This window comes from Leopardus geoffroyi, chromosome B1 (genome assembly GCF_018350155.1).
Source record: "Leopardus geoffroyi isolate Oge1 chromosome B1, O.geoffroyi_Oge1_pat1.0, whole genome shotgun sequence".
Lineage (NCBI taxonomy): Eukaryota > Metazoa > Chordata > Mammalia > Carnivora > Felidae > Leopardus > Leopardus geoffroyi.
In genome coordinates, this window is record NC_059327.1 from 7,866,515 (window position 1) to 7,889,356 (window position 22,842).

Below are 22,842 nucleotides of genomic sequence, written 5' to 3' on the forward strand. Positions count from 1 at the left end.
CACTAAGAACATATTAGTATGTTTTTGGTGATGGTAAAAAGAAGGAAGCTATGGTTTTTTTCAATCCTGGTGGGAGTATAAATTTGTACAGCTATTTAAGGCAAATGTGTTATTTCAAATTGAAAGGATTTAAAAAATAGCTTCATTTTATACGGCACATTCACTTCGGAATTAAAATTTCCAACCGGCAGAAGTGAGAATATAATTATGCCAGATGTATGTACAACTTCATCATGGGGCTGTCTATCATCATGAATGTGAAAAATAATCTATACAGATAATAATAAAAGGATATATTAAATAACATATAGCACAAACAGAAATTAGCACAGAAATGTAATAAAATGACACATAACTGAGACATGTAAAGAGTTTCATAAATACTTTATGAAGTACAGTATACAGTTTATACACAGTACGCACATTGTGTATACCTGTAGTACAGTCTTTTTTACAAAACCAAATTTATGTAGAGATAGTATGCATACGTGTGTGTTTATAGACAAGAGTAAAACATGCAGCAAAAATAGATCTATCTTTCCATCTATCTATACATATCCTCTCCAAATTACAGGATGTAAGGTATTATGTCCTTCTTCATGTATTTACGTACTTTAAATTTAAAAAAATGTACATATATAACTTTTACTAGCAGAATGAAAATTTAAAAGTAATCATCTTGGGGCGCCTGGGTGGCTCAGTCGGTTAAGCGTCCGACTTCAGCCCGAGTCATGATCTCGCAGTGAGTTCGAGCCCCGCGTCAGGCTCTGTGCTGACAGCTCAGAGCCTGGAGCCTGCTTCTGATTCTGTGTCTCCCTCTCTTTCTGCCCCTCCCCTACTCATGTTCTGTCTCTCTCTGTCTCAGAAATAAACATTAAAAAAAAATTTTAAAAAAAAGTAATCATCTTGGGGCATCTGGGTGGTTCAGTCGGTTAAGCGTCTGACTCTTGATTTTGGCTCAGGTCATGATCCCATGGTCATGAGATATGGTGCCCTGGGTCAGGTGCCATGGTGCCTGCTTAGGATGGTCTCCCTCCCTTTCTCTGCCCTCCCCTGCTTGTACTCTCTCTCTTTAAAAAAAAAAAATAATAGGAGCTTCTGGGCAGCTCAGTCAGTTAAGCATCTGACTTTGACTCAGGTCATGATCTTGCTGTTGGTGGGTTTGAGCCCCGTGTTGGGCTCTGCTCTAACAGTTCACAGCCTACTTGGGATTCTTTCTCTCTCCTTTTCTCTCTGCTTCTCCCCCACTTGCACTTTCTCTCTCTTTCAGAATAAATAAATAAACTTAATATTTTTAAATAATAATAACAATAATAAAGAAAATAAAAATAATCATCTTTAAGTGTACTGGCAGGGCACAATATCAGCAGTTAGTTCAGCCTTCATTGGCTTCACTCTTTTGTCTCCACAGAGCGTGCCTTTCAAATATTACTTAACGTATAGCAACCACTGCCAAAAGCAGAAGCTATGACAGACAAAATGGTATAAAAATAGCTTGATACTGAGCAATTAATTGACTTATTCCCATTAGACTTCAGTCATTGTATCTGTGTAAGAAAAAGAAGCTATCCAGATTTCCATCCTGGCTAAAGACCTTACTTAATGGAGTATCATTAGATTTCATTTGAGTCTCACTTTGCTCTGTAAAATGGGAATGATGATACCTTCTTCACAGAAATTTTATGATGATCCAAACAGACATTTGATATAGAAGTATCAAATCTTACAGTTAAGGGTGGAATTACTTGTCATTATAACATCATTAGAGATGAAACAGTACAGAAATTGTTTTTTAGATAAATTGAAATTTTTACTCAGTTTTGGACTATAACTCTCAGTATTGTACCAGTTCTGGGACGATATTTCTTTTCCTCTGTCTTCTCCATTTTTGTTCTAAATAAGCAGCAATCTAGGAATTCAGTATCGTCAGCTAAGTGACAGGGCTATTGAGTGAATCCAGAGAAGACCCAAATATTAAGATTAGATAATACCAGCTCACCATGGTATCTTCATATTCTACTTTCAATGAATTAGAAGGGGGCCCAGTAACCTAGAATGAGTTCTGAACCTGGGACGCATTCAAATCTTTCAAGTAGAAGTCAAGTGAAAGTCAAGTTCTTTCTCAAAGCTTTCTTTTTCTTTCTTTCTTTCTTTCTTTCTTTCTTTCTTTCTTTCTTTCTTTCTTTCTTTCTTTCTTTCTTTCTTTCTTTTTCTTTCCTTCTTTCTTTCTTTTCCTTCCTTCCTTCCTTCCTTCCTTCCTTCCTTCCTTCCTTCCTTCCTTTAAATGTTTCTTAATTTTTGAGAAAGGGAGAGAGTGAACAGGGGAGGAGCAGAGAGATAGGGAAGCAGAATCTGAAGCAGGCTCCAGGCTCTGAGCTGTCAACACTGAGCCCAACGTGGGGCTCAAACTCACAAGCCACGAGATCATGACCTGAAGTCAGATGCTTAACCAACTGAGCCACCCAGGCTCCCCTCAAAGCTTTCTTTTTTTGGGTGGGTGGGGGGGGAGGAGCCTGGGTGGCTCAGTTGGTTAAGTGTCCGACTCTTGATATGGGCTCAGGTCATGATCTCTTTGTTCGTAGGATTGAGCCCCCAGCTCTCTGTTGGCATTGCGGAGCCTGCTTGGGATTCTCTCTCTCCCTCTCTCTCTGCCCCTACCCTGCTTGTACTCTCTCTCTCAAAATAAATAAATATTTTTTTAAAAACTAAAAAAAGCTTTTTTTAAAAAAAATTGCAATATAATTAACATACAATGTTATATTAGTTTCAGGAGTGCAACATAGTGATTCAACAGTTCTTTCTATTACTCATTGGTCACCACAGTAAGTGTAGTCACCATCTGTCACCAGATAATATTATCACAGTATTACTGACTATATTCCCATGTGTTGTTTCTTTCTTTTTTTTTTTTAATTTTTTTTTTCAACGTTTTATTTATTTTTGGGAGAGAGAGACAGACAGAGCATGAACGGGGGAGGGGCAGAGAGAGAGGGAGACACAGAATCGGAAACAGGCTCCAGGCTCTGAGCCATCAGCCCAGAGCCTGACGTGGGGCTCGAACTCACGGACCGCGAGATCGTGACCTGGCTGAAGTCGGACACTTAACCGACTGCGCCACCCAGGCGCCCCCCCATGTGTTGTTTCAATCTCCATGACTTATTTATTTTATAACTGAAAGTTTGTATCCCTTAATCTTCTTTATCTGTTTCAACCATCCCCACACCCACCTCCCCTATGGCAACTACCAGTTTGTTCTCTGTATTTAAGAATGCTTGTTTTGTTTTTTAGGTCCCACATTTCCATATAAGTGAAATCATATGGTATTTGTCTTTCTCTGTCTGACTTACTGCACTCAGCATAATACCCTGTCAGTCCATCCATCTTATTGCAAATGGAAAGTTCTCATTCTTTTTTATGGCTAAGGAATACTCCGTTAAGTGTGTGTGCCTCCACACATCACATCTTTATCCACTCATCTTTTGATGGACACTTGGGTTCCTTCCTTATCTTGGCTATTGTAATATTTTTAAAAAATGTTTACTTATTTCTGAGAGAGACACAGAGACAGGGCATAAGAGGGGGTGGGGCAGAGAGAGAGGGAGATACAGAATCTGAAGCAGGCTCCAGGCTCTGAGCTATCAGCACAGAGTTGGACGCAGGACTCAAACCCACAAACTGTGAGATCATGACTTGGGCCAAAGTTGGACACTTAACCAGCTGAGCCACCCAGGCGCCCCTCTTGGCTGTTGTAAATAATGCTGTAATAAACACAGGAGTACATGTATCTTTTGAAATTAGTGTTTTCATATTCTTGGGTAAAGTCCTAGAATTACTGGATTGTATGGCATTTCTCATTATTTGAGGAACCTCCGTACTGTTTTCCACAGTGGTTGTACCCATTTACATTCCCACCAACAGCCCACGAGCGTTGCTGTTTCTCCACATCCTCACCAACAGTTGTTATTTGTCTTTTTGATACTAGCAATCCTGACTGGTACAGGTAGTATGTCATTGTGGTTTTAATTGCATTTCTTTGATGACTAGTGATGTCGAGCACCTTTTCATGTGTCTGTTGGCCATTTGTATGTCTTTAGAAAAATGTCTATTCAGGTCCTCTTTCCATTTTATTAATCGGATTGTTTGATTTTTTATGGTGTTGAGTTGTATAAGGTGTTTATAGATATTGGATATTAATCCCTTATCAAATATATTATTTGCAACTATCTTCTCCCACTCAGAAAGTTGCATTTTCATTTTGTTGATGATTTCTTTTGCTGTGCAAAATCTTTATTTTGGTGTAGTTCCAATAGTTCCCTTTTTGCTTTTGTTTCTCTTGCCTGAGGAGACGTATCCATAAATATGTGGCTATGGCTGACGTCCAAGAGATTACTGCCTAGGTTTTCTTTTTGGAGTTTGATGGTTTTAGGTCTTAACGCTTAAATCTCTAATCCATTTTGAATTTGTTTTTGTATATGGCATAAGAAAGGGGTCCGATTTCATTCTTTTGCAGGTAGTTCTTCAGTTTTCCCAACACCACTTTTTGAAGAGACTTTTTCTCCATTGCATATTTTTGCCTACTTTGTCATAAATGAATTAACCATATAACTGTGGGTTTATTTCTGGAGTCTCTATTCTGTTCCATTGGTCTATGGGTCTATTTTTGTGCCAGTACTGCACTGTTTTGATTAGGTTACTATAGCTCTGTGGTACATCTTGAAGCCTGGGATTGTGATACCTCCAGGTTTGTTATTTCTCAAGATTGCTTTAGCTATTTGAATTCTTTTGTGGTTCCATACAAATTTTAGGACAAATTTATTTGTCATAGTTCTGTGAAAAATGCTATTGCTGTTTTGATAGAAATTGAACTGAACATGTAGATTTCTGGGTAGTATAGACATTTTAACAATATTAATTCTTCCAACCAATGAATATGGAATGTCTTTCCATTTGTTTGTGTCATCTTCAATTTCTTTCATTGATATTGTAGTTGTCAGAATATAGATAGGTCTCTCTCCTTGGTTACATTCATACCTAGGTATCTTATTCTTTTTGGTGCCATTTTAAATGGGATTATTTTCTTAATTTCTCTTTCTGCTATTTTGTTACTAGTGTATAGAAATGAAGCACATTTTTGTATATTAATTTTGTATTCTGTGACTTTTCTGAATTCATTTATCAGTTTTAATAGTTTTTTGGTGGAGTCTTCAGGGTTTTCTATATATAATATGTCATCTGCAAATTGTGATTATTTCTTCCTTACCAATGTGGATAGCTTTCTTTTTCTTGTCTGATTGTGTTGGCTAGGATTTCCATTACTGTGTAGGATAAAAATATTGAGAGTGGACATTCTTGTCTTGTTTTTGATTTTAGAGGAAATGCTCTCAGTTTTTCATCACTGAGTACGATGTTAGCTGTGGGTTTTATATATACAGCCTTTATTATGTTGAGGTATGTTCCCTTAAACCAATTTTGTTGAGAATTTTTATCATGAATTGAATGCTGTATTTTGTCATAGGCTTTTCCTACATCTATTGAGATGATCATAAAGTTTTAACCTTTCCTCTTGTTAATGTGACATATCACATTGATTGACTTATGAATACTGAACCACCCTTGTATCCCTGGGATAAATCATACCTGACCATGGTGAATTTTCCTTTTAATATGTTGTTAAATTTTGTTTGCTATTTTGTTGAGGAATTTTGCATCAGAGATATTGGCCTATAGTTCTGTTTGTTTGTTTGTTTGTTTGTTTGTTTGTTTTTGGAGTGTCTTTATAATCAGGGTAATACTGACCTTGTAGAATAAATTTGGAAGTTTTCCTTTCCCTTATATTTTTTGGAATAGTTTGAGAAGAACAAATGTTAACTCTTCTCCAAAATTTGGAAGCATTAATCTGTGAAGCCATCTGGTCCTGGACTTTCATTTATTGGGAGCTTTTTGATTACCAATTTAATTTCATTACTCGCAATCTGTATCAAAGTTTCTACTTCTTATTCATTTCTAGAAGATGCATATTTCTAGGAATGTATCCATTTCTTCCTGGTTGTCCAGTTTATTGATAAATAATTTTTCATAGTATTCTCTTAAAATTATTTGTATTTCCGTGGAGTTTGTTCTTATTTCTCCTTCTTCAATTCTGATTTTATTTATTTGAGTCCTCTCTCTTTTTCTCTTGATGAATCTGGCTAAATATTTTCAATTTTGCTTATCTTTTCAAAGAATCAGTTCTTAGTTTCACTGATTATTATTGTTTTGTCTTTTCTTCCTTTGCTTCTCCTTTAATCTTTAAAACTTCACTCCTACTAGCATTGAGCTTTGTTCCTCTTGTTCTAGCTCCTTCAGGTGTAAGGTTAGGTTGTTTATTTGAGAATTTTCTTGTTTCTCAAGGTAGGCCTGCACTGCTATATCCAAATGCTTTCTTGAGTGTTTATGTTCACCAGTGTTTTCCAGCATGTTGAAGTCATTTGCTTGAATGGTTGACATATTCCTTTTATTTTCCAAAGCAATTTGGTATGTGTTAAAATAGACAGTGTTTTAAAAACGGATATTCAACTGTAATAAAAAGCTTCAAGTAATGTAAAGATAAATCTGATTTTGTATTCTATTCTGGAGGGTTCAATTAGGAGGTTCTAGTGATGACTCTTATCTAACGTTCAGCATGTATACATTTGCAAAGAGCAACCTACGTGACAATCAGGGGAGGATATTGAGGTGCTGTGGAAGTCAAGCTGAGTGTGCAGTGTCAAAGGCACGTACCTAAAACACATTCCCTTCTTAATGTAACAGGAGAATGATGATTCCAGAAGTGACACGATGAGAACAAACTTTGGGGGTTCACCTGCAATCTGTAAACCCACTTCATTATAAAGAATCATAACATGAAGTGAACACTTGAGGTAGCATCGGTTGTGGACCCTAATTGACTTTACATTGTACACACATGGCTTACAAAATCTAGATTTCCTCTTGCTTCTCTGTGTTGACTAGGGGTTGTTCAGATGTCTGTTTGGGAGAAATCACGAGGGCACAGAGGTTGTCCTTCCTTCCCCCAAATGTAACAACCCAGAGAGTCAATGATAAGTAGGAAGTCACCTAGGATTGTCAGTAATGGCCTGGCATTTGTCAATGAGTAGAAATAAGTTAAAAAAAAAATCCTACCAATCCAATGTCAATAATCCCTTTAAACAACAATCTTAAATTATTGCTACACTATATATGAATTTGGTACTCATTTAATTTATGAAGCTGAAAATTCATGAGGAAATGGACATATTTTAATTATGGAAAATTTTCTTTCACTTAAAAGGATATACTCTTATCAAATCGTAATCATCAGAACTGAAAGAATGGGCAAGGGTCCATCCATCAAAGATAGGTTTGGTCACACAAGTGTATTTTCATGAAGTAGCTAAAATGGTCATAGGCAATTTGTTTAGTTGTCCAATATATTTATATTTGGGGGGAAAGGAGATAACTTACTATGCAAACTGGAAAATAAGAGATACTTACATTTTTTTCTTTAAATGTATTATCTTTAAAAAAGTCTGGCTTAAGTAATATATTTTTTAAAATGTACATTTTCATGGATAATTTCATAAAACAAAGTAAAAAGAAAATCATTTGGTCAATTATCAGTTTATTAAGACAAGAAATTTACTAAAAAAGTTTAAAAGAAAGTATTTTTCATATTATTCATCATATGCATCATTCCTTTGTCCTAAGAAACCAAATTATCAGTAAGGATCAATCTATTGTAAGGCAATTATCAAGATCAATAACTCTACACTACCATTGGCTTTTCTTTCTTTCTCTTTCTCTTTTCTTTTCTTTTCTTTTCTTTTCTCTTTTCTTTTCTTTTCTTTTCTTTCCTTCCTTCCTTCTTCCTCCCTCTCTCCCTCTCTTTCTTTCTTTCTTTCTTTGGAAATAAGGTCAGATCCAATCATTAGAATAAGTAGTTGTTGAAATCATTCTTCCCCTAACATAACAAAGGAACTTGCTTATTCAGTCCTTCTTAACAGTGGCGGTTGCAGGACACATGAACTGTGAGTTGTTCTGTTTCCTTCAGATAACTATCCACGCTAGGCAAATTTGGAAGTCTTAAAATTATATTTTGATTAATGAGAAATACCTTTTTACAGCAAAATCTGGGCAAGGTGCTGGAATGTAGAAGGTTTTGGATTTGAAAAATCATCTAATACATAGTTGTAAAATTTCTTGTTTTAAATCCCCCTTTAGTAGAGAGTCATAAATAAATATATAAAATCAAATGATATCCTTCTAAGGAACAGAAACTTGTAAATGTTTTAAATGACCTTAGCAAATCATTTTACCTAATGTTTCAGTGAAGGTGTCAGAGTCAGGTTCTTTCCCCCACAGGTCACCCATCATCCATGTCTACACCAACCTGATGTGCCACAGATAGGTAACCCTGGAAGCAGACATTTACATTGTAGTTTAATATTGGAAGTTTTTAATTGGGAGTTGTAGGTGTTAATTTTTTGCCTAATCCTCTGAAAATGTTTTGTTACAAATTTTGAAAATAAAGCCATAATAAAAAATGGAATCTTTTTATATCTATTATTGATAGCATAAATCGTTTTTTCAAAAAAGAAAAGGCATCCGGGCCAGAGAACTTCTTACTAGACTCATCGCTGAAGACAAAGGAAACAAAAGCCAACATGAACTACTGGGACCTCATCAAGATAAAAAACTTCTGCACAGTGAAGGAAATAATCAACTAAAAGGCAGCCTACAGAATGGGAGAAGATATTTGCAAATGGCATATCTGATAAAGGGTATCCCAATCTACAAAGAACTTATCAAACTCAATACACCAAAACAAACAACCCAGTTAAGAAATGGACAGGAGACATGAATAGACACTTTTCCAAAGAAGACATCCAGATGGCTAACAGACACATGAAAATATACTCAACATCACTCATCAGCAGAGAAACAAATCAAAATTACAATGAGATACCACCTCATACAATGAGATACACCTCATAGCTGTCAGAATGGCTAAAATTAACAACACAAAAAATAACAGGCGTTGGCAAGGATGCAGAGAAAGGGGAACCTTCTTGCACTTGTTGATGAGAAGGCAAACTAATGCATCCACTCTGGAGGACAGTATGGAGGTTCCTCAAAAAACTAAAAATAGAACTACCCCACAATCTAGCAGTTGCATTAGGTATTTACCCAAAGGATACAAAAATACAGATTTGAAGGGGTACATGCACCCTGATGTTTACAGCAACAGTATCAACAATAGCCACACTACGGAGAGCCAAAATGTCCATCAACTAATGAATGGATAAAGAAGTCGTGGTATACATGTGTGATGGAATATTATTCAGCCACCAAAAAAATGAAATCTTGCCATTTGCAATAACATGGATGGAGCTAGAATGTGTTACTGTAAGTGAAATAAGTCAATCAGAGAAAGACAAATACTATATGATTTCACGCATATGTGGAATTTAAAAAGAAAACAGATGAACGAACATATGAGGAGTGGGGGAAAAAAGAGAAGAGAGGGAAACAAACCAGAAGAAACTCTTAATGATAGAGAACCAGCTGAGGATTGACAGAGGAAGTGGGGGGAGATGGGATAGATGCGTGAAGGGTACTAAGGAGGATGCTTATGATGAGCACCTGGCATTGTATGGAACTGATATCACTGAATTCTACTCCTGAAACCAATATTGCACTGTAAGAAAAGTATGTGTGGAAGCATTTAAAAAGTCACTCCTTTAGTTTATCACGTACATGAGTTAAATGAAAAAATCAAATACTTGTTTCATCATCTAAGTAGACTCAGAAAATATTTTACATCTTCATTTCCCCTGTTACTGCTGAGACAACTTTCTAATTTAATGCCAAAGTAGGCAGTCAGATCTGCATAACGCACACAATGGATACGATCACTCTGTATACACTACTTTCCTACACACACCTTGAGAAACCTACACACACTGAGAACCACTCCTTGCCAATTATTTACAAACAGAATTGGTTTTCCTTCCTTGTAGAATGACAAAACCATTTTAGAACTGTCAATTGCAACCTGTGTCCATATATATATGATGGCAAAGATATCACCAGATGGATGAAGCCAAAGATAATGTTTTTACTGACAACAGGGTAATTCCAAGGAAAAAACTTAGGACTCTAGCATTCCAATACATGCATATTGTACAACAGTGGCTCTCCACCAGTAGGGTCATTTGGCAACATCATCCGCAGACATTTTCATTTTCAGAACTATGGGGTGATGCTCCTGGCAGTAGTTAAGTGAAGGCCAAGAGCGCCACCAACCATTCTACAATGTACGATCCCTACAAGAAAAGGATAATCCAGGCCAACACTCACTGGTGCTGCTGTTGGTATACTCTGCAGCTGCGTCAGAGTGGGCTTTGTCATTTATTAGCCTCTTAAGAACATGTCAGAAGGCTGAAGATTTGCATGAATTTTACCTTTTAAAATCCCTACAGACATCAGAATGAGTAAATGAATGGATCTAAAACACCACCAGCAGGTGGACTTAGCAACATTCTTAGGGAGATTTATTTATCATCCAGGGTAACATCTCATTTTTCTTTTTGCATAAGCATTTCTCAACACCATTCCTTTGTTTCATAAAGAGAAGAGAATGTAGCAGTTCAGACAGTCTTTCTAGGTAAGGAAATTCAAAACATTTCATAATTATTTTCCTTTGATTGCTTTCATTTTTTTGAAGACTAAACTAATTTCAAGAACATCTCATACATTTAATTTTGAAATTAAAAAATGTAATGGGTTATTATAATATCCCTTTCCAGTAAATTTTTTCTTTGCTATTTTAAAGGCCAATTTATGTTAATGCTATTTAATCTTGGAAGTAACACTAATAATGCTTTAAAAAATCTTTAATGAAGAATATTCACACAGGAGAGTGAACAAATGACACAGTTTTGATAAATTTTTACCAACTGAACATACATGCGTAATCACGCCCAGATCAAGATACGGAGCATCGACCACATTCCAGAAACTTCCTTTATTCTCCTCAGTGACAATTCTCCTCCAAATATTGCCATTTTGTTACCTTTAGGCATTTCTGTTTTCTACCAACATAGTTTTTCGTCTTTTTCAACTTTATATAAATGGTATCCAGTAACATAAAATATTTTCTGTCAGGTCCTTTTTCTCACCCTTATGTTCGTGACATTGATCTCCATTGTTTGAAGCAGCTGGTTTTCCTGCTGTGTCTTTTCTCATTGTCTGCACTGCAAGTTATTAATCTAGTCTACCCTCAGCATGTCTTGTGATGAACATAATATGCATGGGGGGGGTCTATAAATAGAAACAGGAATGGCGGTTCATGAGGTATGCATATATGTAGCTTATAGTAATGGCCATTTTCCAAAATAATCTTATCAATTTACACTCCTGCAGGCTGTATATCAGAATTCCTTGTTCCATATGTTTGCCAATGACTAACGGTATTTGGTGTTTAATTTTAGCTATTTCCATGAGGTTGTGATAATATTTTGTTGTGGTTTTAATGTGTAGCACACCTCGATGAATATGTTGACCACTCTCATATTATTTGGATATTAGGTAATCCTCTTTTAAAAAGTACCAATTAAAAGTTTTTTATTCATTTCTGTTGGCTGTCTTATTTGTCACTGATTTGTAAGAGCTCTTAATGACCCTGGATACAAATCCTTTGTTGAATATGTGTATTGTTAACATCTTCTTCCAATACAAAACTTGTATTCTCATGCTCTCAGTGGTGTTTGCTAAGAGAAATTAAAGAAAATCCAAATAAAGGAAGAGACCTACCATGTTCACAGATTGGAACATTCAGTATCACTAATTGATAATCCTCCCCATGCCGATCTACAGTACATTAACGCAATCCCAGCAGAATTTCTTGTAGAAATTTCAAGCTGGCCTCAAAGTATGTGCAAAGAGTCAGAATAACTAATTTTATTTGGAAAAAGAAGAACAAAGTTGGAGGACTCCTATGATCAGGTCTCAAACTCTGTAGGGTAATCAGGATAGTGTGATACTGGCTTAAGAAACAACTGATAAGTTAGAATAGAGAGTGCAGAAACAAATAAAAAATCTCTGTACTGATGATCGAAAGATGTTAGACTAAAGTGCCAAGGCAAATAAACGCAGAAGGGGTAGTCTAGGCGGTGCTAGGACAATCTGTTAATCATATGCCAATACGAAAACAGAGCAAAACCACAACCCCCAAACCCCCAAAAGCAGAAAACAAAACCACTTCCTTCTCACTAGTCCCATAAGTTAATACAAAATAGATCATGTACTTCAGGGTAAGCATTAAAACTGCAAAATGTTTAGAACAAAATGTAGTTTCACCTTTGCAAAGTTGGATTGGGCCACAGTACCTTGGATATGATATCAAAAACACAATTTATAAAAGAAAATATGGTAGATTGGACTTTATCAAAATGGAAACTTTTGTTCTTCAAAAGATATCATTAAGAACATCAGAACACAGCCAAACATGGAGATAAAATGTCTGAACATCATGTTGCTGATAAAGAACTTGCATCCAGAATATACATAAGAAATTTTCCAAATAAAAAAAGACAACCCAAGTTTAAAAAGGTGGGAGGCAAAAGACTTGAATAGATGCTTCTCCTAAAAAGATATTCAGATAGATAATAGGCATGTGAAACGATGGTAAGCATCATTAGTTACTAAGGTAAGTTATGCAGATCAGACCACAAACCACTAGAATGGCTATAATCCAAAAGAATCACATACCAGTACTGGTGAGGATGTGTAGAAATGACCACCCATATATTGTTCATATGAATGTGCAATACGCACTCTGGAAGTTAGTTTGACAGTTTCTTAACTGAACAAATACTTATCATATGGCCCAGAAATTCCACTGCTAGTGGAGTGTCCACACAAACACCTGTATGTGAATTGTTCACTGTCACATTATGCATAATACACCCAAACTGGAAAAAAACGTTACAAACCCATCACCTGGCTAAATATGAGAAAAATGTGTTATAGTGATATAATGGGACAACTTTCAGTTGAAAAGAATAGACTGCAGATACATACTACAAAACTGATGCACCTCAAAAACATTATGCTAACTGAAAAGAGCCAGACACAAAAGACTATGTGTCTGAGCCTGGGTGACACAAAGTCTATGTGGCTGAGCCTGCGTGTGGGAGCAGGGACTGACTAAACACAAGGGTGCTTTTGGGGGCAGTAAAGATAGAAAACTGGATCGTGATGGTTGCTGTAGGTCTATAAATCACGATCTACTTACAGTGAGTACATTTCATGGTATGCAAATTATTCTGCAATAAAGCTGTTAAAAAATGAGATTCTTCTCCATCTCCCCTTGTGCGGAGCACTGGGTGTTGGCAGTGGGGAATCACTATACTGCACACCTGAACCTAGTATTACACTGTATGCTAACTAAGTAGAAGTTAAATACAAACTTTAAAAAATGAGATTCTTCAACAAAGTGAGGGAAGAAGCCAAGAGAAAGACATACGGCCCCGGAGATTAGCAGTCGCATACTGGAAAGACACAAAGAACTGTACAAATTGAAACTAGTGGCAGAGAGAAGCCTCCAGGAGAGAAAAAAAAGAGAGAGAGAGAGAGAAAAATATATAATTTCTAAATTAACTTCTATGTTTTGTTAGCAATTTTCAGTAGACTTTTATAATTATTTTAGAATATCTGGAGAAAATTTGTGGCAGGGACAAGCAACCTATGAAATAATTACTGTACAAGAAAAATTACTCAACAGTGAATAGTACAGTGCATGAAAAAGTAAACAATGTATGTTCAACCCCAAATTTAGATGTACTGTAGCTCCTTTAAGATGATGGATGGGTAAGGGGTGCCGGGGTGGCTCAATCCCTTAAGCATCTGACTTCAGTTTAGGTCACAATCTCAGGGTTTATGAGTTTGAGCCCTGCATCTGGTCAGATCCTCTGTCTCCCTCTCTTCCCCTCCCCCATTTGTGCTCGCTTGCTCTCTCTCTCTCTCAAAATAAACATTAAAAAATCCCTACCACTTAAAAAAAATGATAGATGGATAAGAAGTGTGTTTATTTAATACAGAGAATAATCAGTGGCAGGTGTATAAAAGGGATAAAAGGAGGGATACAGACCAGATCCTTATATTCTTTAATAACAAGCCAATAGAGGAAATACAAATACAAAAAATCAAGAGAGAGTGCCAAAATATGGAGGTAACGGCCAATAGCAACCATTAAAAGGAAAGAGACTGTATCTGGAGAACAGGATTAAGAACAAGAGAGGCTGTGGCAGGAAATAGTTTTTTCATTAGTAGAGCTATGAAACTATTTTACCTTTAACTTTCCTAATGGATCACTTAATCAAAAGTTAAATTTTCAATCACTGAAGAATTTGGTTGAAATGTATAGCCCAACATTTTAGCCTATGAATCACACAACAGTCAGTGGGTTTTAAAATCCTCCATAATTCATATCCAACTTTCTACACACCTTCCCCCCCCCACCCATTCCCCGACGTGATTCTGTACCAAATGATTCTCATCGTGCCCATGTGTAATTTGCTTCTTAATGCAACCCCTCTTCAAATTACTTCTTTCCTTTTCTCATCCATCAAAAATGTACCAATTATTCAAGGCCATGTTTATGTATTAATTTCATCTTGAGTTTTTCTTCAGCCATTCTGAAGCCACATCTTGGCTCTTGATTATTCACCCTTTTAATGTGGGGCAACTGTAGTCATCATTATTCAACAATTACTTGCTGAATTCTCCTTGTGTGTGAAAAACCATTCTTTTTGTAGACATGGACATTGGAAAACAGATTTGAGGGCTACTGAGTTCTAAAATGTAGAATACATGGTGTATATTAGCAAAGTGAGGGAGAGGGAAATTGTCCATGTGAGTACAGAGATTCTGGAATGAGTGCCAAAAGGTGAAAAGAAGAATGCCCTGGGAGGACCAGATTTGGCTGGGGGCAAATAATGATTCACCTGGGACATTCCAGGTGAGAAGCATTTAAGACATTCATGTGCAAATTCTGAGTTGGCAAAAGAACAGTGACTCTACCAATCAGAAGAAGCCTATCCTGTGAATATAAATATGACAGCTGTCTGTGTGTCTAGTTGGTAAATGAAGCCATGTGTGTGGCTGAGATTCCCTCAGAAAAGGATACAGAGTGAGCAGAACCACAGAGAACCCAGGCTGGGAGCTCCAAGACCCGACTGTTCAGATTCCAGAGAGTGAACCAGTGAAACACCAAAAGGAGAGGTAGGAGGAGGTGGTGTCATAAAATTTAAGGTAGAAGAAAGTTTCTGAAAGGAGGGAATGGTTTAAAACAAAAGTTACATTTGTCTGCATCCATTGTAAGATGACAGCTGGAACCATCAGAAGGACTAGAACAAAGGTGGTGATTTCATCCGTGGAGTGCAGGGCAGAGCCAGACAAAATAAAAAGGGGTCGATTCGTTGAAGGATGAATTACCCAGGAGAATGGGAATTTCCCTAACCAGTTCTTGCTGATTTGTTAAAAGAATAAACTTAAGTTTGTGGTGGGCGGGGGGGGGGGGGGGGGGGGGGGCGTCTAGGTTGGTTTGAGGGACTCTTAGTAGGTTCTTAGGGGAGCCAAATAACATCACTCAAAAAACATGTGACTCGCCAGTTTTTGAGGATAGATTTCAAAACCACCTCATCTTTCTGGAGAATCTATGAAAGTAGAATGCCTCAGCATTGCTCAGATAGCCAGGAGGTGAAGTACAGAGAGAATAAACACAAAACACATATATTTAAAAAAAAAAAAAAAAGTTCTCAGAGACCTAAATGTAAAACCCATCAAAATTTCTAGAAGAAAATCTTTGTGCTCTTAGGTGAAGCAAAGTGTTTTTAATACCAAGAGAAGGAAACCTAAAATAAAGTAAAATAAAATACAAATACAAATTGTATTTCAAGAAAACTGGAATGTCTGCTTCTGGAAAGTCACACAAGCCACAAACTGAGAGAAGATATTCACAGAGCACAAATCTGATAAAGACTTGTTTCCAAAATAGAAAGGAACTCTCAAAACCCAATGATGAAAAAATAACCAAAAGGGCAAAAGATATTATCAGATATTTCACCAAAGATAGATAAAGATAGCACATGAAACAATGCTCCACATTATTATTAGGGAAATGCTCACTATAAACTTGATGAGATACCACTCTATATCAGTGAGAAAGGATGAAATAAAAAAAATACGATACTAAATGCTAATAAGGGATATTATTATGATACTTATAATAATTAAACTTTATTACAAAGAATGGATCCCAAGTCTAACTAAAGTGCAAACACATAAACACTGAAGACTAAATACAATTTTATCTTTCATCTAAATATTTGTATCAATAAAAACTAAAAGGCCAATTTAAAAGGGAAACACAACCTTAACGCTATCGATTTTTTTAGCAATAAAAAGAATTTAAACAAAAAATATAATTTAGATGTTCATCTAGAAATAAATTTTTTGGTATGCATAGGACTTATGAGATTTCTTTTTCTTTTTTTTCCTTTGCAAATGGTATGATCTTATATTCTGAGTGAGTTGGAAGCAATATTATGTTGAAGGTGGTAATCTGGGGTCAAATATGGGCTTTGTGTCTAGTTAATGGCTAAGTAACTTTGGAACAGTGATCTGAATTCTCTGGGTCTCAGTTTCCTATTAAAAAGATACTGATTTTAGCATCTGTGTAAAAAGCTTTTCTATTGTTTTATGTTTTGTAGTGTGCAAAGTACAATAAATAAAATTTGAATAAGATCGTCAAATCTACTTTAAGTAGATCCACAGGGTGGTCTGCTCTGTCATTATCTGTAATTGTAGCAAACATTTTATCATTAAAAACACATTTAAAAAACACATTCAACAGTTATTGTAATAAATTATGTAAGTGGTCAATACACAGAAGGGATTATCACATTTTTATGTTAGAAAACTCATCTTTAGGGGCACCTGGGTGGCTCAGTTGGTTAAGTCTCTGACTTCAATTCAGGTCATGATCTCACGGTTCTTGGGTTCGAGCCTTACGTTGGGCTCTGTACTGACAGCTCAGAGCCTGGAGCCTGCTTCAGATTCTGTCTCCCTCTCTCTGCCTTTCCCCTACTTGTGCTCTTTCTCTCTCCCAAAAATAAATAAACATTAAAAAAACCCATCTTTAGACCGATAAGAGAAAAAAATACAAAATATTTTCCAAAACATATTGTTTATGTTTTTAACTAAAAATAACCACTTTTATAGGTTACCAAAGCCTAGTAAAGCCAGCACTGACTAATTGCTTTTAGGAAAATGGTGTGAAAGAAATTTGTAGACTATAAGAAACCGGTAAAACTGGCAAAAGTTAAGTGACAGAAACCTAAAAGTGTGTGAGAGTACCAGAAAAGAAAATGTTTAGAATGGATATGTGTATTTATGGGTATACATATTTATTACTCATTTGCAAAGAATTTATTAAAGACTCATCTATTTTCATTTATAAATATCCCCACACCTACCTGCCTTCTGGCAACCATCAGTTTGTTCTCTGTATTTAACAGCATGCTTTTTGGTCTTTTGTTTCTTTATTTCTGTGTTTTAGTTCTTAAATTCCACATAGGAGTGAAATCATATGGTACTTGTTTTTGTCTGTCTGACTTCACTTAACATTATACTCTCTAGGTCCATCCACATTGTTGCAAATGGGAAGATCTCATTCTTTTTTTTTTTTATGTCTGAGTAATATTCCATTGTGTGTGTGTGTGTGTGTGTGTATGTATATATATGTACACACGTATACATACATGTATATATATATGTATACACACACATACATATACTGAAATACACCACCTTCTCTTTATCCATTCATTTATTGATGGATACTTGGACGGCTTCCGTATCTTGACTATTACTGTAACTAATGCTGCAATAAACATATGGGTACATTTATCTTTTCAAATTGTTTTCATTTTATTTGGGGAAATGCTCAGTAATAGAATAACGGGATCATATGGTAGTCAATTTTTAATCATTTGAGGGACCTTCGTACTGTTTTCAACCATGGCTGTACCAACTTGCATTCCCACCATCAGTGCACAAAGTTTCCTTTTTCTCCACATCCTCGCTAACACTTGTTATTTCTTATCTTTATAATTTTAGCCATTCTGACTGGTGTGAGGTGATAGCTCATTGTGGTTTTGATTTGTATTTCGCTGATGATTAGTGATGTTGAGCATCTTTTCATGTGTCTGTTAGCCATGTGTATGTCCTCTTTGAAAAAAAAATGTCTATTCAGATCCTCTGCCCATTTTTTCAAATGGATTATTGATTTTTTTGGCATTGAGTTGTAGAAGTTCTCTATATATTGTGGGTATTAAGCCCTTATTGCATATATCATACAGTAGGTATGCCTACTCTTACACAGTAGTTTGCCTTTTATATCATTTTACTGATGGTTCCTTTTGCTGTGCAAAACCTTTTTATTTTGGTGTAGTACCAGTAGTTTAGTTTTGCTTTTGTTTCCCCTGCCAGAGGATACATTATCTGGAAAAATGTTTCTATGGTTGATACCAAAGAAATTATTGCCTATGTTTTCTTCTGGGAGTTTTATGATTTCAGGTCTCAAATTTAAGTCTATAATCTATTTAGAACTTATTTATGTGTATGGTGTAAGAAAAATGGCCCACTGTTGTTCTTTTGCATGTAGTTGTCCAGTTTCTCAACACCATTTGTTGAAGAGGCCACGTTTCCCCCATTGTATAGTGTTGGTTCTTTTGTTGTAGATTAATTGACCATGTAGGCATTGGTTTATCTCTGAGCTCTGTCTTATGTTCCACTGATCTATGTGTTTATTTTTTTTCTGCCACTACTATACTATTTTGATTACTTCAGCTTTGTAGTATATCTTGAAATTCTGGATTGTTCTTTCTCAAGATTGCTTTGGCTATTTGGGGTCTTTTGTGGTTCCATACCAATTTTAGTATTAGTTGTTCTAGCTTGTGAAAAATGTTGTCGGTACCGAAAAATGTTGATAGGCACTGCATCAAATCTGTAGACTCCTTTGGGCAGTATGAACATTTTAACAATATTGATTCTTCCAACCCATGAGAATGTAATATCTTTCCATTTATTTGTGTTGTCTTCAGTTTTTTTCATTGATGTTTTATAGTTTTTAGAGCACAGGTCTTTCACGTCCTTAGTTAAGTTTTCCCTAGGTATTCTGTTTTTTGGTGCAACTGGAATGAAATTGTTTTCTTAATTTCTTTTTCTGCTACTTCATTTTTAGTGAAAAGAAATGCAACATATTTCTGTATATTAATTTTGTATTCTGTGACTTCACTGCATTCACTTATCAGTTCTAGCAGTTTTTTGGAGGAGTCTTTAGGGTTTTCTATATATACTATAATGTTATCCACAAATGGTGAGTTTTACTTCTTCCTTACCAATTAAAATGGCTTTTATTTCTTTTTTGTCTGATTGTTGTGGCTAGCAGAATGGAAATTCTTGTCTTGTTCCTGATCTTATAGTAAAAGCTCCCAGCTTTTCACAATTGAGTATGGTGTTAGCTGTGGGTTTCTCATATATAGGCCTTACTATGTTAAAGGTATGTTCCCTCTAAACCTACTTGGTTAAGAATTTTTAACATGAATGTCAAATGTTTTTGCATCTTTTGAGATGATAATATTTATAAGTGTGATGCATCACACTGATTTGCAAACGTTAATCCACTCTTGCATCACTGGAATAAATGGCACTTGATCATGGTTCCAACATTTTCTTTTGAACTTAAATGACTGGCAAGGCAACTATTTCTGATTTTGCTATAGATGTTATCTCTTGTTGTTGAAAGATTCATTCCCTGGTTTCAATAAAAGGTATTTCCAGTGGATTTCTCTGTAATGGAATTTTGTTTATTCTCAATCTCCTGGGAATCTTTATTCTTCTTGCAGTATTTAGTTCTCTCTCCCCTTGGAGCTCCTTCCTACATGACTTACTGATGGCAAATAGATTCAAAAACACCTTTTAAATCCTCACAATCTAGTAACATTTCCCAAAATCAGCCTTTCAGGTACAAATGAAAATTTGTTTTCTACTCTTTATCCTCAGATATTTTTCAAACATCATTTTCTTTTATCCAGCCCTTTTACATATACTTTTAGGATCAAATACAAGATTGTGAAACACAATGGTAAGGTTAGTCATTATGTGTTTTTACTTTAATAAGTTAAATTCTGACAGTAAAGAATAACTCTGTTCAGAAAAGTGCAGATTTGTCCACCTTTTGGATCTAGACAGATAGAATTCTGATTCACAAGCCTTTCACCCAGTTCTTTTCTTTACACAGGAAAGAAAAGGAAAAAACAAAACAAAACAAAACAAAATTATAGTGGCTAGCTATCGCCACTATCTTTGCTTTTTCAGCACTGGATGTTTTGGACAGAGGCTCTTAGAGGAAATCTTCCCAGAAATGAAATTCTCATCTTTTTCTATTTGGTTGTATAGGAAGAATTCAACGGAGTAAGTGACTATGAAATGCCATATTCAAGAGCTTGCAAAAGCACGCTTCCAAATAGTGACACTTTGAATAGAACACTGCAGAGTTTAATCCTGGAGGCCCTAATGCTGACCTTCCAAGTGTGAGGAGACACTGGACCAAATCGCATCACACTGCTTCGGAGGGGTGTCTGCCATTTGGATCGTTTTCAAATGGCTATTTGAAAGGACTATGAAATTGTTTCAGTGATGTATGTAAAATTCTCATAACCTTTTGAAATCTTATATAAGTTGACACATTTAAATAGCCTTTTATAGCATCTAAAATGGCAAAGACTTTGGCCTTAATTGTGACACATGTACCTGTTCATCTAAAAATGGACTCTTAGCCCCTCTTTCCTGCTAGAGAAAGACACTATCTCCAGCTTGGAGCATTTCCTCCATGGAGACTCTTCCTTCATTTTTATAACCAGAGAAATTCTGTAAGGGCTCTAGGCTTGAAAATTATTTCTTGAATACGACAGAAAATATTGGAATAATGTGCACCTAAATTACCAATAGAAAACTAAAAGGTTGCATGCTTTTGGGCAATAATGGCTAAGTACCCTACAGTCACATTTTGTGGTGTTTTTCTCTTGATTTATAATTTTAAGTAACAATAAATCTTTCTACACATTCAATATAGAAGTTAAGAACCTAGTTTTTAGATCTAGCCTCGGAGGTTACAAACTCAGCTGCATATACATTATTTAGTATCTTTGTGCCTCAACTAATTCTATTATAAAGAAGGTATAACAAACTTGGCTGCCTCACTATTTCTTACAGTGATTCAAAGAGATGATGTGTGATTTCAGCCATTCTTACAGTTTTGAGGTGGTATCTCACTGTGGTTTTGATTTGCATTTTCCCGACGAAGAGTGATGTTGAGCATCTTTTCAGGTGTCTTTTGGCCACTGGTATGTCTTCTTTGGAAAAAAAAATGTCGGTTCAGGTCCTCTGCCCATTTTTAATCAGATTATTTGATTCTTTTGGTGTTGAGTTGTATAAGCTCTTTATGTATTCTGGATGTAAATCCCTTATTGGATATATCATTTGGAAATATCTTCTCCCATTCATTAGGTTGTCTTTTTGTTTTGTGGAAGATTTCCTTTGCTGTGCAGAAGCTTTTTATTTTGGCGCAGAGGGTATTATGCAAAGTAAAATAAGGCAGACTGGGAAAGACCCTATGATTTCATTCGCGAGTGGAATCTAGAAAAATTAATAAACAAAACGCAGAATTAAATCTATACATACAGAAAACAAAGTGATGGTTGCCAGAGGAGAAGGGAGGTGGGGGGTTAAGCAAAATGAGTTAAGGGGAGAGGGAAAAACAGGCTTCCATATTGGCATGAATAAATCATGGGCATAAGGCACAGCATGAGGAATATAGCCTATGATATTATAACAGTGATGTGTTGGAACAGAAAATAGTTACACTTGTGCGGAGCATAGCATAATGCGTAATCTTGTCCAATCACTACGTTGCACACCTGAAACTAATATAACACCGTGTGTTAACCATACTCATAAATAAATAAATGAATAAACAGAAGAGATAATACGTGTATAGAAGTCAGTATAATTCTGGGTAGACACAATAGATACTACATAGTGTGAAGCTACTTCCTCTAAGGCTCCAAGAGAAGTATGCATTTTAAAGTTAAATTTATGCACATATAAGGAAAGAAAGACTCCATCTGGGATATAAGTATTCATTTCAATGAGAATTCCTCTTGTGATTTCTTAAAATGTTTCTTCTTTTATAAAATCATTAAGTATTTTGTAACTGCTCCAACATTTCTCATATTCCTAAATAGGGTACTGTTCACCAAATGAAAAACAATTCTTAGCTAAACACATACAGATAGAAGAAAACTATGGAGTAAATATTTATTAATGAGCTACACAGTTAACGTAATGTGTTTTATTTTTAAGGATTCATATTAAAATATTGATCCTCCTAGTTCAACAAATGTTAATAATTATTTTTTTGTAAACCATTCTTAAACAAAATATCTAATGTGTCAGTGTATAAATTCTAAATGGTCATACAAAACATGCACTATTTACAAACCTGAGTGATAATATTAATTAAGAGACCACCCAATATGTTGAATTAACTAATAAACGTCCTAAAATAAAATGTAAACAATGAAAAAGAAATGTAAACTACCATAAAAATTTATTAATTCAAAGAAGAGGGAATTGTTATGTTTGTTTGAAAATATTCTAAAAATGTTTTGTGATTATTAACATATGTTAAATTTG

The 22,842-nt window shown here is 35.6% G+C and overlaps 1 protein-coding gene across 2 annotated transcripts in view; it reads right to left on the bottom strand.

Moving 5' to 3' along the window:
- The window catches only part of VEGFC (vascular endothelial growth factor C), a 109,789-nt gene that overhangs the window by 39,429 nt on the left and 47,518 nt on the right, over positions 1-22,842 (bottom strand). Inside the window, exon 1 of one of the 2 annotated variants that reach the window (XM_045452380.1) lies at positions 8,334-8,414. The exons of the other annotated variant lie outside the window; for it this stretch is intronic. The gene's annotated coding sequence lies outside the window, so the exon portion shown is untranslated. Of the gene's footprint in view, positions 1-8,333; positions 8,415-22,842 lie in introns of those variants that run through there. 2 annotated transcript variants of the gene reach the window in all.